This window comes from Pongo pygmaeus, chromosome 2, assembly GCF_028885625.2.
Source record: "Pongo pygmaeus isolate AG05252 chromosome 2, NHGRI_mPonPyg2-v2.0_pri, whole genome shotgun sequence".
NCBI classification, from domain to species: Eukaryota; Metazoa; Chordata; class Mammalia; order Primates; family Hominidae; genus Pongo; species Pongo pygmaeus.
This window is the reverse complement of record NC_085930.1, coordinates 77,860,727-77,876,182: the sequence shown is the minus strand read 5'-3', so window position 1 is coordinate 77,876,182 and position 15,456 is coordinate 77,860,727. Positions and strand designations below refer to the sequence as shown.

The following is a 15,456-nucleotide window of genomic DNA, read 5'->3' as shown; positions in this document are numbered from 1 at the left end:
TTATTTGATCCATGCCTCAAGAGTGGGTTCTTGGATCTCGCACAAGAAAGAATTTGGGGCAAGTCCATAGAGTAAAGTGAAAGCAAGTTTATTAAGAAAGTAGGGCTGGGCATGGTGGCTCATGCCTGTAATCTCAGCACTTTGGGAGGCCGAAGTGAGTGGATCACCTGAGGTCAGGAGCTCAAGACCAGCCTGGCCAACATGGTGAAACCCCATCTCTACTAAAAATACAAAAATTAGCCAGGCATGGTGACGCACCCCTATAATCCCAGCTACTTGGGAGGCTGAGGCAGGAGAATCACTTGAACGTAGTAGGCGGAGGTTGCAGTGAGCCGAGATTGCGCCATTGCACTCCAGCCTGGGCGACAGAGTGAGACTTTGTCTCAAAAAAAAAAATTAAGCAAAGAAAGTAAAGGAATAAAAGAATGGCTACTCTATAGACAGAACAGCAGCATGAGCCACCCAGTTGCTTATACTTATTGTTACTTATTGATTATATGCTAAACAAGGGGTGGATTATTCATGATTTCCCAGGAAAGAGGTAGGCAATTCCCAGAACTGAGGATTCTTTCCCTTTTTAGACCATATAGGGTAACTTTCTGACGTTGCCATGGCATTTGTAAACTGTCATGGCACTGGTGGGAGTGTCTTTTAGCATGCTAATTAGCATATAATGAGCAGTGAGGACCACCAGAGGTCACTTTCATTACCATTTTGGTTTTGGTGGGATTTGTCCAGCTTCTTTACCGCCATGTGTTTTATCAGCAAGGTCTTTATGACCCGTATCTTGTGCCAACCTCCTATCTCATCCTCTGACTTAGAATACCCATCCTCCTGGGAATGCAGCCCAGTAGGTCTCAGCCTTATTTTACCTAACCCCTATTCAAGATGGAGTTGCTCTGGTTCAAATGCCTCTGACATTTTCATTTATACTTTTCACATATGTATCAATATATAATATAAAAATATAAAATGTCATATATTATATATTAATACATATTATATTTACCATCATTAGAATGTAAATTCTAGTAAGTCAGTGAAGAAATCTGTCTTGTTCACCACTCTCTCTCTAGACAATAGCTCTGTGCCGGGTATGTACAGACACTCAATGTATATTGAATGTTGAAGAACTTTTCCTGCAAACCATAATTGCTACCTGATAGGTTTACACATTTGATTGACTTTTCACCTGCTCTTATATAAATTTGTGCTGAGACACGCAAGCCATTTGATGTTGTAGTTATTTTTTACAGTAGAGGTGCTTTGGGAAAGATGATTGAGATACCTCTTTATAATCTTAGAATCCATCCTAAAATGTCTTCTACTCAGATAATAAATGCCAGTCTTTGATTTGATATATTTAACCCTTTAGGTAATATTTACAATACATAGAACTAACTGGATTTAGTAAGACGCTTTAATTTACTGATAGCATGCTACTTATTAGTGTGTGCCTTCAAGCATCAAATATACCAAAAAAATGATCATTTTTGTTATAGTAGCACATAGATACATTGCTCCACTGGTATCTTTTTTTGTTTTTTTTTTGAGATGGAGTCTCACTCTATCACCCAGGGTGGAGTGCTGTGGCACAATCTCAGTTCACTGCAACCTCTGCCTCCTGGGTTGAAGCGATTCTCCTGCCTCAGCCTCCCGAGTAGCTGGGACTACAGGCGTGCGCCATCACGCCAGGCTAAGTTTTTTGTATTTTTAGTAGAGATGGGGTTTTACCCTGTTGGCCCGGCTGGTCTCAAACTCCTGACCTCGGGCAACCTGCCCACCTTAGCCTCCCAAAGTACTGGGATTACAGGCATGAGCCACTACGCCCCGCCTTCACTGGAATTCTTTAGCTAGCCTTATTTTACTTGGATTCTGATTGAAATATGTTCTCCTCAGAATACAGGATGAAACAAAGCTAATTTAAGGTGACCAAGTTTATACATTAAGTACAATTAGTGCATTTTTCACCAGAAAGTTGGTCACTACTTTAAGATTTTACCTTCATTTTTATTAGAAAGTATTGGTTAATCTATTATCTCCTCTCTCTAACTGCAGTCATCATATTAAACTTTTGCAAATTTTGGGTGACAAACACATGTCAAATTTACATACATACAGGCATAATTTACATACAAGCATATACAATGTACAATATATCCAGAAGGTAATTAGCAACTGGTTACAGTTTGCTACTAATGAGGTCAAGTTTACAGATCTACTGTTCGTCTGAGTCTGTCTTTTGGCCCTGTTCCATTGCCACAGGTTCTATCATGACCCCTGGGCTGCTGTTTCACACACGTTGTTTGTCACAGGACGGGGGACATGAAGGAGGATGTGATTGCTCCTCTGCCAACCCCCTACCTCTACTGGTCAAGGATCTCAGCATTTTTCTGACGAATGGCATGCGTGGGATGCGTTCCATCTTTGCATTCTCTATGTGTCAGGCTGCGTCCACAGGGAATTGACTGTGAAGGGTTTTTAAATCAATGGGAGCAGTAACACCATCTTTATATAGTGAAGACAGCTGATCATTAAATATAGTTTGAGACAAGCTTAATTGTGCAACTGAAAAATATTTTCAATAATATTTAGAACTTTTATCTATTTAGTGTTATTAGATGAAGACTTTATCATTTTTTTCCATCGTGTCTTTGGTTTTGTTAGCTTCTTTTTTGTTTTTATTTCCCTGTTTCTTTCTTTCAGATACTTTTAATCAACATTTCTTCCTTTGGAAAACAGGTCAAATGACAATGTGAAGGGTGATGAAGGAGAAAATGTGTGAAGTAGAAGCCTAGAATTCAAGAGAAATAAATAATATCTTGGCATCACCTACTTTGCTTTAATTTCTTAGTTTCACTCCTTTAATGTAACAACTGTTTTTCATTTAAAAGGGAGTTGTGAAACAAATATCTATATAATATTTTGGGGATTAAAAATGCATTTGCAAAGTTAGATTCATTGGTTTTTATCTTAAAGACATAAAAACTTGATATCATATTTAATTTTGTGCTCAAACTTACTGATAACACATTACTTAATCCTTGAAATTATTTGCTTTATTCCCTGTTGTGGATTAAGATGAGTGATTTTATTCTGAAAATATTAGATTGGTGTAAAAGTAGTTGTGGTTTTTGCCATTAATAATTCACAATATGAGAGCAATTGTAGAATCTAGCTAAAACTATATGCATTTATCCATCTCTCATTATTCATGATAGTTATGTTCTGTAAAGTCTCTGCAAACACTGAATTAGTAAACACTGAACAATTACTCCTGGTAGGTAAATAAGAGCTTGGTTCCTGCATGACTCTGGCCACACTTTTGTCAATCTATCAATACATAACTTCATTTTATATGTGTTTCTGTTTAATGATATCTTATTTAATACATATTGTATGCTCATTAACATTATACTCACAGCAAATAGCACTGTAACTCACCCCTCATTGAAGCTTGTTCAACACAGTTTTTTTCTCTGTAAGGCACATTATAACCTCCTTGTGCTTAAGAAAACTAGGGAGCACTTCTGCATTATTTTTAAACGGCAAGTCATTTTAAACAGCAGAATCATAAACAAAAAACATAAAAATGAGAAGAACTAAATAGACCATGAAGAAAACACTTGTTTATAGTACGAGAACTGAAACATGAAGGCAGAGTTTCACTTTGTTCAACCTCAGCTGGCAACACGTGTAGGGGTAACTCAAATTTTGTGATTCTCTGCACATGTTGGGGAAAGATTACACAAATATTGTGAGTATTAATTTGGAGTACAAATTAATATTAGCAAATAGTTGTATTTGCAAATATGGAATCTGTGGATAATGAGTACGGACAGTATTTATATTCTAGGTTAGAAAAGAGAAAATGAGTTCCTTTTAGTCATCAGAAGCCAATGAAAGACCTGGGTTTAGTATTTTTTTCCATCTCTTGATTTCTGTTTGCTTAATTGAATGACAAATTCTAATTAGTCATGCCTGACTAACATAATTTAGGATGAAACTATGTCTTCATCACTCTCTACTTCTGACCCTGGCCCTGTTCCTAGAGTAAGCAGGCATTCAGTTAATGCTTGTTGAAGGAATGCATAAACCCCTTTCCTCATTTGGAACTTTATGGAATTGTTGAGAACATCACATGGCAATAAGGTGATTGGAGCTGTAATCACACACAAAAAGTTGTCTATTTTAATTAGCCAGGTGTGGTGGCACACACCTGTAATCCCAGCTACTTGGGAGGCTGAGACAGGAGAATTGCTTGAACCTGGGAGACAGAGGTTGCGGTGAGCAGAGAATGTACCACTGCACTCCAGCTTGGGCAATAGAATGAGACTCAGTCTCAAAAAAAAAAAAAAAAAAGAAAGAAAGAAAAAGAAAAACAAAGTTAAAACCACAAAATTGTTTATTTTCTATTTTGAGGATTTTAATTATTCTTAATAACATAGTCACTGAAATTAATTTATAAACAATATTATATAGTTTAAAACATTAATATAGGACTTTTTTGCTGTAAACCAGGGTTGCCTGTTTAATATTTGTATTTCGCTATGAGTAGTGAACTAGTATCTCTTGTAATGCAAGGTAAAGAGGAAGAGGTTGGTTAACAAAAAGGAACTATGTTAATTTTGCTATTAATAAGGGGGAAAACCTTTTGAATTTATTTATCCTAGAGACACAAAACTTAAACTCATAATGATATCATATATATTAGCATTACTGTGTTTCCTTATTATTGCAAATGTACTCTTTTCATCATTGTAGTCACTTAACATATTGAGTAAGTTTTATTATACAATTTTTCTCACATTGATTTTAGTTTTATTTTTTCTTTTCTTTTCTTTTTTTTTTTTTTTTTACCTCAGAAGGAATTAGATGTCCAGTATAAAGAAGCCTGATCACTCTGGCCTTACTTGTCTTTCCAATAATAGTATTTTTAAGATCACTGATATAAAACCTGCAAAGTAAGTACTTTGGTTCATATAAGCAGGCAAGTAATAAATTTTCCTAAACATTGTTATTTCTCATTAAATACATACTATTACTCTCCAAATAAGAGATTTTTAGAGGTCATTTTTTTTCTCATTTTTGAAAAATACTGACTGACCCATATTTGCACTGGTAGACTCAGAAGTGCTTGGTTTATACTTGTTCAAAATGATTGTCAGCAGATGTAATGAGCCTTGGACCAGTCCAGTAGCTTGGCTAACATGTCTGCAGAAGGATTTTAAAATCCTGCTGACTAGGCTGGTCCTGTCGAGTCTCACAGCAGGAAAATTGTCTCTTGCAGCTCAGCTTATAAATATAACCTTTGTGTGTTTGGAAATATCCCTTCTAAGGCAGGACTTATGCTCACCCTGAAATCCAAATGTTCATTTTGATGTCAGCACTAACCAGGAAAAAGAAAAGGTGGAAATGATTCCTCTTGCACGTCTCAGAGTGTTGGAAACCGCCTATTATTTGTGTCTCATTCTTTGCTGCTCTGTACAAGCTCTAGAAGTCATAAAGGTGTTCCTCACAAATTGACTCCTTAGAAATGCTGACTCCGTGTTTCAAATCTTATAAAAATATCTAAATGGTAGACATATTGTTTTCATTACAGATGCATTAAGTCAAAACTGTCAAAGGCTGTGTTGTTTTTGCAAACAGGGCAACTACTGCTTGAATGGGGCTTATCTGTTTAGGCACTGAGAGGTTAGCTGTGCTGTCTGCACATATTTAATCACAAAGCTTTACTTGACTTTCCCACATATTTCCTTTTATTATTTTTACTTATGGAAAGCAAGAATCAGGTTTTATAGTCATTCAGTAAGTCCTCTTTTTAAATAAAAATTATTATATTGGAAACAGTGTCTACAAGACCACTAGTGGAAATTAATATAGCCAATATAATTAGTAAGTTTGATTCACCACACCCCAGTAGGTAAATCTTATTGTGGGAAAAAATTGCTATCTTATTCACAAGTGTGTTGAGCTGTTCTTGTATTGCTATAAAGGAATACCTGAGACTTAGTAATTTATAAAGAAAAGAGGTTTAGTTGGCTCATGGTTCTGCAGACTACAAGCAAGGCACCGCTCAGCTTCTGGGGAAGCCACAGGGAGCTTTTACTCATGGTGAAAGGGGAAGCGGAAGCAGGCACGTCACATGGCCAGAGCAGGAGCAAGAGGGAGAGAGGTGGGGAGGTGCCACACACTTTTAAACAACCAGATCTCAAGAGAACTCACTAACTATCACAGACAGCACCCAGCCATGAGGGATCTACCCGCATCACCCAAACACGTCCTACCAGGCACCACCTCCAAAACTAGGGATTACATTTCAACATGAGATGTGGTTGAGACAAATATCCAAGCCGTATCACCAAGTGAACTACCAAAGCTTTTTATTGATTTATATTAAGCCGACACATGGGTTTACCCAGTAACTCATGATTTTTACACAAAAACCAAATTAATGTTTATCGACTAGTTATTTGGATATAAATACATAGATACGTCACAGTGCTTCAGGTTAGTTTATAAAAATCAAGTCTTTCCTTTAAATAACAAATGATTTATGCATTCATTCAAATTTAGAATGCTGAGGTATAAACTACAAAAAAAACTTGTGGCTGAGTGCAGTGGCTCATGCCTGTAATCCTAGCACTTTGGGAGGCCGAGGTGGATGGTTCTTTTGAGGCCAGGAGTTTGAGACAAGCCTTGCCAACATGGGGAAAACTTGTCTCTACTAAAGATACAAAAAATTAGCCGGGCATGATGGCAGGTGCCTGTAGTCTGAGCTACTCTGGAGGCTGTAGCACAAGAATCGCTTCAATCTGGGAGGCGAAGGTTGCAGTGGGCTGAGAGATCCAGCCACTGCACTCCAGCCTGGGCCACAGAGTGACACTCCGTCAAAAAAAATAAAAAAAAAAACCCTAATTGTATCTTTCCCCCTGTATTTCTGAGAAAAAGGAGCAAATATAAAATAAACAAAAAGAATACATACGGAACATTTATTCAGAAATCAAAACCAGTGTTAAATGTTCTAATGTTTGATAAGATACTACCCAGTTTCCTGCAACTTTCGCTTTTGTTCTGTCAAAGATTCCAAATGATGATTGTGAGCCACTGTAACCTGAAGACATATTGGATACATTTACTTATGTGTGTTAAATTGTGATTCTTATGCTATTTTGTGGAAAGGCTGTAGAATAATTTTTTTTTTTTTTGAGATGGAGTCTTGCTTTGTCACTCAGCCTCTGGGATTCAAGCAATACTCCTGCCTCAGCCTCCTGAGTAGCTGGGATTACAGGCAGTTGCCACCACACCCAGCTAATTTTTGTATTTTTTGTAGAGACAGGTTTCACTGTGTTGGCCAGGTTGATCTCAAACTCCTGACTTCAGGTAACCCATCCACCTTAGATTTTTAAAATAAAGGTTACAGGCTGGGAGCAGTGGCTCACACCTGTATTCTCAGCACTTTGGGAGGCCGAGGCAGGCAGATTGCTTGAGCCTAGGAGTTCAAGACCAGACTGGGCAACATGATGAAACCCTGTCTGTATAAAAAATTCAAAAATTAGCTGGGTGTGGTGGCAGGCACCTGTAGTCTCAGCTACTCAGGAGGGTGAGGTTGGAGAATCACTTGAGCCTGGGAGGTCGAGGATGCAGTGGGTCATGATTGCACCACTGCTCTCCAGTCTGGGTGACAGAGCAAGACTCTTGTCTCAAAATAAATATGTACGTACGTACATACATACGTACTAGAATCAAGGGGGTTATTTCTGAGTTCATTGAGTTAACTAGGAAGGTAAATTAATCAGGACCTTCTCAAGTTACCCATGTAATATTATTTAATTGCACATGTTTAAACAAGCTCAGATTACATTGAATGTGATTCTTAAAATGGTAACCACAAACAAGTTACACCAAGATCCCTCACAATGTGTGTTGTCTAAGAGAAAAATCTTATCATTTCCTTTTTCCACATTCACTACTTTTCCTAGATTATGAAAGGTAGTCATTCACTAAACCCTTCTAAAATATTCCTTTTTTCCAAATATAGAATTATTATATTAGTAACAGTACAGGCATGGCCATAACAAAAATGGAAACTAATATAGTAAACATAATTAGTAAGTTTAATTCATCACATCCCAGGGTAGAATAGAACTTCACCTTCAAAAGTGCAGTCGACCAGAATTCAGATTTTGAGCTATTCACCAGTGAGAATGCATGGCAATACATGCCTAATTGGCATAGTTACATGTCATTAATTTATTCCTTTTATTCATTTAACAAATATTTATTGAATGTTTACTATGTGCCAGACACTATAATGCTGTTCTAAGATAGTTTATTTTACTTATTATTGAAATTACACTTATTAAAATGGTAACAATTTGTAGAGAGATTAAACTTTGTTTTTTCTCCCTCCCTTTCTCCTTCTCCTCTTCCTTTCTTCCTTTGTTTCTTTTCTTTCTTTGCTTCCTTCTTTTGTGTAGCCATAAATAGGAGTCTACCGGGTCGTTTCTGTTTGTAAGGCACAATTTGCCTCCCAATCCCCCTCACAAAAAAAACTAACAAAATTTAGGGAAGGAGCTGATTTCACATTTCTTCAGAGGGCCTGTTAGAGTGATAAAAGGCAAAACTATTTTCTTTACACGAACGGTCACAGAACCAAAAAGGCCAAGGAAGAAGTCAAAGAGCACATAGTATTTAATTAGGAGAGTTTCTAGTGTCCCGAAGCCACAGAAGCAGCAGCTGCTTGAACACTGCTTACCCTTTGACTAATGGCCAAAAGCACTGAATAGGAGAAGGATTAACATGGATAAGACTTAAATAAAAGTGATACCACCATCAGAGCAACAACAAACAAAGGCACATTAAAAAGTAACATGAAATGATGTTAAGAAATAGGTCATGGATGCAAAATGGTAAAATGTTTTGTTCTTTGGATGTAACTTTTTTTTTTTCTTCTGTTCTTAGTCATCCATCTCTATCAGAGTTCTCAAATAAAAATGCAAAGGAAAGTTAGCACCACTCTAAAACAGTGAAGGGTCAGTTCTCTGCTTTTGGATGTGTAATTTGAACGGGAAGTATCCTAATGACAATTAAACACAATCTTCTAAGCACAAGAAGAGAACTGATAAAGTCAAGCAATGGCTGTGGCTTTTCTTTTGTACTTCCTTTACTATTAACTATTTGCAAGTTAACAAATGCTGGACAGCCTATCTAGTGAACAGGGTTGCTTCATTGCCAGGCTTATGTTTTAAGTGATGATTGAGTGTACACAGATCTAATCAATCGTGTGCAAAGTCTAAGTCTCTCTCATTTTGTTTGAGTTTGGAAGAGAGAACCTGGTGCCCCTTCTTCCTGAGGAAATTTGGGAAATATAGTACAACTCTCTCTCTCTCAAAAAAAAAAAAAATACTCCTGTAATTCCATCCTAACTATTGATTGTTTTATATTTTTGATGTGGTGGGGAGTTCAGACCCTTTCTTAGTGAATGCTATGTTTAGCACATTCTTTGGAATATACTGCTTGAGTCTCTTGGTGCATCATCTGAAACTTCGTTTTAATATCCCATATGCACTTAGTAAATACTTGGTTTTCCTCTAAATTGGTAATTATTCCTAGCCTATCATTGAGTTAAGACCTATCTTCCATATGCAGATTTTTATATCATTCATGGAAATTAAGACTTGTTGCAAGTAATAAAAACTGAACTCAAGCTACCTAATACAAAAGGAATTTATTATTTTATATATCAAAATTCTGTGAAAATACAGGTGAGACTAGCCTTAGGGATAGCTGATATCAGGATATAAACCCTGTCACTTTTCTCTGACTTTTTTTTTCTTCCCTTTGTAATCATTTCATTATTACTTTTCACTGACTTCTTCATGAATTTGGAACCATGGTCATTGGCACTTTCTAACTCATGCTTTCATAGTTTCATGACCACAGAGGAAAAGAGGCTTTGGAAATTCTCAAGGAATCACTGTGACTGTCCACACTCGGATCACATTTTGGACTCATCACAGCAGCCTGAAGGTTAGATGGTATGGATGCCCCAGCTTAGGTCATGAGCCTGCACTTGGGAAAAAAGGGGGAAAGTTATTTTTAAAATGGAAAGAAGTGGAAGGCAGACACTGTATCAAGTTTTATATATTTATATAAACGAAACACTGTAAGGGGGAAAATATAGACTTGAATCAGAGGAGAAGAGTTAAACCAGTGTTTATATATTTCTTTAGGTTTGTTGGAATATATGTGCATGTAATTATATCAGCAAACTACATGGTGAAGTCAGGGAGACAGATTAGACAGATAGGAAGAGTGGGAGGGAGAGAATGTGCAAAACGAACAACAGAAAGAAGAGTGGGGACATCCTGAGTTTGTGTGTGAGGAGAGGACAGATAGGAGAGGTACAAAGGAAAGGGATTAGAACAGAGAATTAGAGGATGGGGAGATAATACAAGGGAGAGACAGCCAGGCATGGTGGTTTGCACCTGTAGTCCCAGCTACTTGGGAGGCTGAGGTGGGAGGATTGCTTGAGTCGGGGAGATGGAGGCTCCAGAGAGCTGTGATCATGCTACTACACTTCAACCTGTGTGACAAAGTGAGACCTCATCTCAAAAAAATATATAAAATAAAATAAATATAAGAGATAAGTAGAGAGATAATGAGAGAAAGGAACATAGAGGGACACAGACGCAAGAACAGGGAAAGAGAAAGGATCAGAAAAGCGTAATTTGTAGAGAGAAAATTAAAATGCTATTATTATTGGTATTATTGCTGCAGTTGCTCTCTTTTGCCGATTAGAATATTTTGGCATTATTCGCAGGTTTAATGTAAAATGATTTGTGAGTAACATTGATCAACTCCAAATTATAAATGTCTTTCAACAGGCTATGAACAAATATCATAGTAGTTCTCAAAGAATATCGCTATTTTTAATCAATGGAGTATACAATGTATTATATTTTGAAATCATACAATACTTCCAACACCGCGAAGAGAGAACAAAGCCATATCAAATAATGAATGAATGGTTGTATTACCGAAGTACTTGTCCTGATAGAACACTTCAAATACCATTTGGCTGCTATTTCTCTCTGGGTTTGCTTTGTAACCCGTGGAGATCATCTGACCTTAAGCTTTTGTTAGCTTCAAAGAGAGTTCTGTTCTTGCCTCATCTCTGCAGTATTGAAGAAACAGACCCTTGGTTAACAACAGGAAGCCAAATTGATTTTAATATTGTGAACTCTTTACTCTGATGCAGGAAATGTTATCTGGGCCATCTCAGTGGGCTGGGGATTATAGAGCTGGATTAGGCTTCAAAATACAGATAAACTCCATAGGTCTGGTACAGCTGTAAGGTACAGGGGTAGAGAATATTAGGTGGTCATCTTGATAATCATTTGTGATTATGTTAATGCACTCCAAAGTAGACTTGTTTCTTCTACCTGATGTATATACAACTAGTCTTTTCACTATTTTCAGTGGTTATAACTCAGGAAAGAGACAACATATCAAAATATGAATGTGGGTATATCCAACGAGATCTCTCTTATAATTTTAGTCCATAAATAGGCATACAAAATGTGTTCTTTCAGAAAACACTTACTGGAACCTGAGATAATGATACAATATGTCGAATTGCTAAAAAGAGACCCCATGGATCACAGGTCTGACCTAATATCTAGTTTTACTAATAATTTTAATGGTATAGGTAATCACATGGCGTGGGTGAGCCAGGGAGAGAGGTCTTTGACCTTCAGTGTAGCTCGCAAATGCTTTCTTTCCACATAAGAGCATGCACTGGACCTACAGGAAATCTCTAGGTGACATGTGCAGTTTACATTCCTTGCTCAATAGGAGTATTTAGGTAATTAAAATCTCCATTTATATTCAGATACTTGCATAGCTTTTTCCAGGAGACCATGCCCATAAATGCATAGATTTCAGGTTTGTTTATCATAAGCAGTGCTAGATAGTGAGCATTTGATAGATAAGGACTGTCTCTAAATGCCATTAACTTGCTTGCCAGGAGGGTCTCTCATTCACATGTTTAATAGGAGATTTGACTGGGCTACCTTGTTTATTTCCAGGGAGTGGTCCCTTGGTGAAAAGAGAGAATGAATGGCAGACCTATTACTTGACCATATTCCTCCTAAATACCTTCTTGGTGATATGGATACAAAGATTAGCAAAACAGTCCCTGCCTTCAAATTTTTTTACCATGTAAGAAGATGAACACAAAATCAACACCAGAGATAATGTGCCTAAACCCCTAAATAACGTGTGTGGCACAGAACAAGTATCTCAATAGACAGTAATATTTTTTTACAACAGTATTAACAATGCCGTGTTAAAGTGCTATAACCTGGTTGAATCTTATTTGGATGGTGGAGTCTTAGTGGACAATGGAATTTGTACAAGTTTTGAGTATACTTATTCTGCTGACATTTATTGAGTAACCTCCCATGTGCCAGACATTATCTGAGGTGAAATGAAAGAGAATTCCTGGGTTCCATGAGTTTTTAGTCTTAGAGAAGACACAGTCAGGTAAATGAATAATTGAAAAATATTATAAAGTGTTTATAAAAATCTATTTGTTAGGTATGAGAGTGCAGCATACTTGGCCTCCAGAAATGCAGAAAGTTTCATCAATATACAAATTAAATCTTGAAGGATGAGTGAACACTTATTGGGTAAATAACAAAATGAAAGACTTTAGGGGGAGAGAATGAGATGGGCTAAGTTAGCAGCATCAGTGAACATATGGACATAGGGGGGCTGCAAATTCTTACCATTGGTTCCCTTTTGGATGTTGATCTAGGAAAATGCTGGAAAATTAGGTTTTCGTCAGATGATAAATTAGGCCAACAGGAATGAATGATAATAAAAATAGCTACCAATTTTGAGAATTTACTATGTTCCAGGTACAATATTAAGTACACATTTTTAATACTCATGACAGATTAGGAGGATGTAACATCTTGATTTTATAAATGAGAATTTAGTTCAGCAGCTACTAAGATACTGTGTTGGGATGTGCCTCCATAACTCTCTTACTGCAAACCCCATCCCTCTCCATGACCCTATGTGAGCTCCCCTAGGCTTGGAAGCTTGCATATTGTTCTCACCTGATAGGGGAGCAGTGAAACAATACTAGAAGGACAATTAGTCATTATTCAGAGTGTATATCAGTGTGCCTCTGTGAACACCCACATGAACAAATAAATCTACAAATAGTGAGATTGCTTTGGAAATACAATATCAAAACAAGGTCACTACTACCTTCTCTCTCCCTTTCATCGAGATTGCAGCTCCTGGCACCTCTTCAACAGGAAGTTGTTGGCTGCCTCTCCCTTGAAGGTTTTAGTAGGAGAATGAAAGGATCAGTATCGGCTTTCAGAAAGATAAATTGCTTACCAATTGATGGAAAATGGCAGCTTAGAGAATCTGTGGTTAGAGAAAATTGTTTGAAACTTACTATAATATTTCAGAGACGAAGTAATAAGAAGAATCTGGAGTGGCAATCATAGATCAATTGATTGAAACTAAAACTAATAAGACTTGTTGTGACCATTGAGGGGACCCAAAATATCAGTTTGAATCACTACAGTGAGCAGTGAGGCTACTTAGATAGAAACTGCCAGAAGAAGAAAATAAATGAACCTTTGGATTTACTGAGTTTGTGGAGGCTGAATGCTAAAGTTTTTTGTTTGAGTTGGGAGTAGCTTATAGGCAGGCAGGAACCGGCTCTGATGCAAACAGAGGTGATGGGATAGAAGACATGGATTTGGGTTCTGATGACTTTGTGAGAGTGAATGGGAAAGCACATTCAATGGCAAGAACCTTACAAGGAAGTAGGGCACAATGTGGTTAAGCTATAATTTTTACTATATTTCTTTGTTTTTATTGGCATCCAATTATTTTATATGTACTCACTATTTATTTAAACAGCTTTATTCATGGGCTGCCTACTCTGTGCAAGGCAATACCTTTGGCAATGAGGACATGATGATGAGCAAAGCCTGAATGTTTCTTACTCTCCTGAGTTTATTGTCTAGTAAGAGACATAAGCGTCATAAGACATCACACTAGTGAATGTATAATTCGAAACTGAGATAAGTGCTCTCGTGTGAAACATCTTATTTCTAGGAAAAAAAAAAAAGCAGTGCAACAAAAAAAAGAAAACCCTTGTGATATGAAAGGTTTCCTAAGAAAGTGCAGTTGTGTTAAGATCTGAAGTATAAGAGTTGTCATCTAGGCAAAAGTGATGAAAGTAAAGGATTCTCCAGACTGATGGAAAAGCTTATAACAAGAGATTGGAGTGTTTAGGAAGTTAAAAGAACATGTAATTGAAGCTCAGGAGGGGGAGGAGAGATGAGAGATGTGTGTAGAGTCCACAGCACTCAGAATTTGCAGAATAATAAGGATTTTGATCCATGTTCTGAGTAATGACATGCCATTGAAGTTTTCCATTTTTTAAAAATATTAACCCAAATCTCCTTTACATGAATAATACAGATAGAAAGTGCTGAGGAATCAAAGTAGAGGTAGAACGGATTCAGACCCCAGAGTGTCTACATTAGGAGGGAGCTGAACCTCATCAAGTTCTTTCCATGGGATTTTCTTCATGCACAAATATGCATGGCTGGCTTAGTCTGCAGACCACATTTTTGGTTCACCTAGTGTTTCAGATGGCAGATGACATAACTCTGAGTAAATTAGAAGTTCTGGCTGTACCAAAAATATACATATCAGGAAAATGAAAAAGGAAACTGTTCTGTGCTGCTTAAGAGAATTCATTGCCAACCTCCTACTGGCTATTATAACCCAATAAACAAGCAAAAGTGACTTGTTAGAGCCAGCAGCTATATTTTGAGTACCATTATCCCCACTGAATAATTCAACACTTAATGGTGGTGATTTTAGTTGCTCAGAGAAGGTATTCTTTTGCAATTGTGTAGCTCTTTGTTGAGATTCCGCATTGTCTAGTTAAAAGTATGAGAAGAAAAGCAGAATTCTTGCTGTGAAAATCACTACTTCTAAAGAGATGCGGCATTGCCATATAGTAGTCACATTGCGCAATTACTACATGGAAATTACTTGCTTTCCTGTAGTCTTTTTCCAGAAAGAAGACACTCTTTATTATTATTATTATACTTTAAGTTCTGGGTTACATGTACAGAACATGCAGTTTTGATATATAGGTATACACACGCCCTGGTGGTTTGCTGTACCCATCAACCCATCACCTACATTAGGTATTTCTCCTAATGGTATCCCTCCCCAGCATCCCACCCACAACAGGCCCTGGTGTGTGATGTTCCCTTCCCTGTGTCCATGTGTTCTCATTGTTCAACTCCCACTTATGAGTGAGAACATGCGGTGCATGGTTTTCTGATCTTGTGATAGCTTGCTAAGAATGATGGTTTCCAGCTTTATCCATGTCCCTGCAAA

At 37.3% G+C, this 15,456-nt stretch overlaps 1 protein-coding gene across 11 annotated transcripts in view; it reads left to right on the top strand.

The window, feature by feature from the left end:
- The window catches only part of CHL1 (cell adhesion molecule L1 like), a 213,735-nt gene that overhangs the window by 88,809 nt on the left and 109,470 nt on the right, over nt 1-15,456 (top strand). Inside the window, exon 1 of one of the 11 annotated variants that reach the window (XM_063661827.1) lies at nt 4,866-4,964. The exons of the other annotated variants lie outside the window; for them this stretch is intronic. The gene's annotated coding sequence lies outside the window, so the exon portion shown is untranslated. Of the gene's footprint in view, nt 1-4,865; nt 4,965-15,456 lie in introns of those variants that run through there. 11 annotated transcript variants of the gene reach the window in all.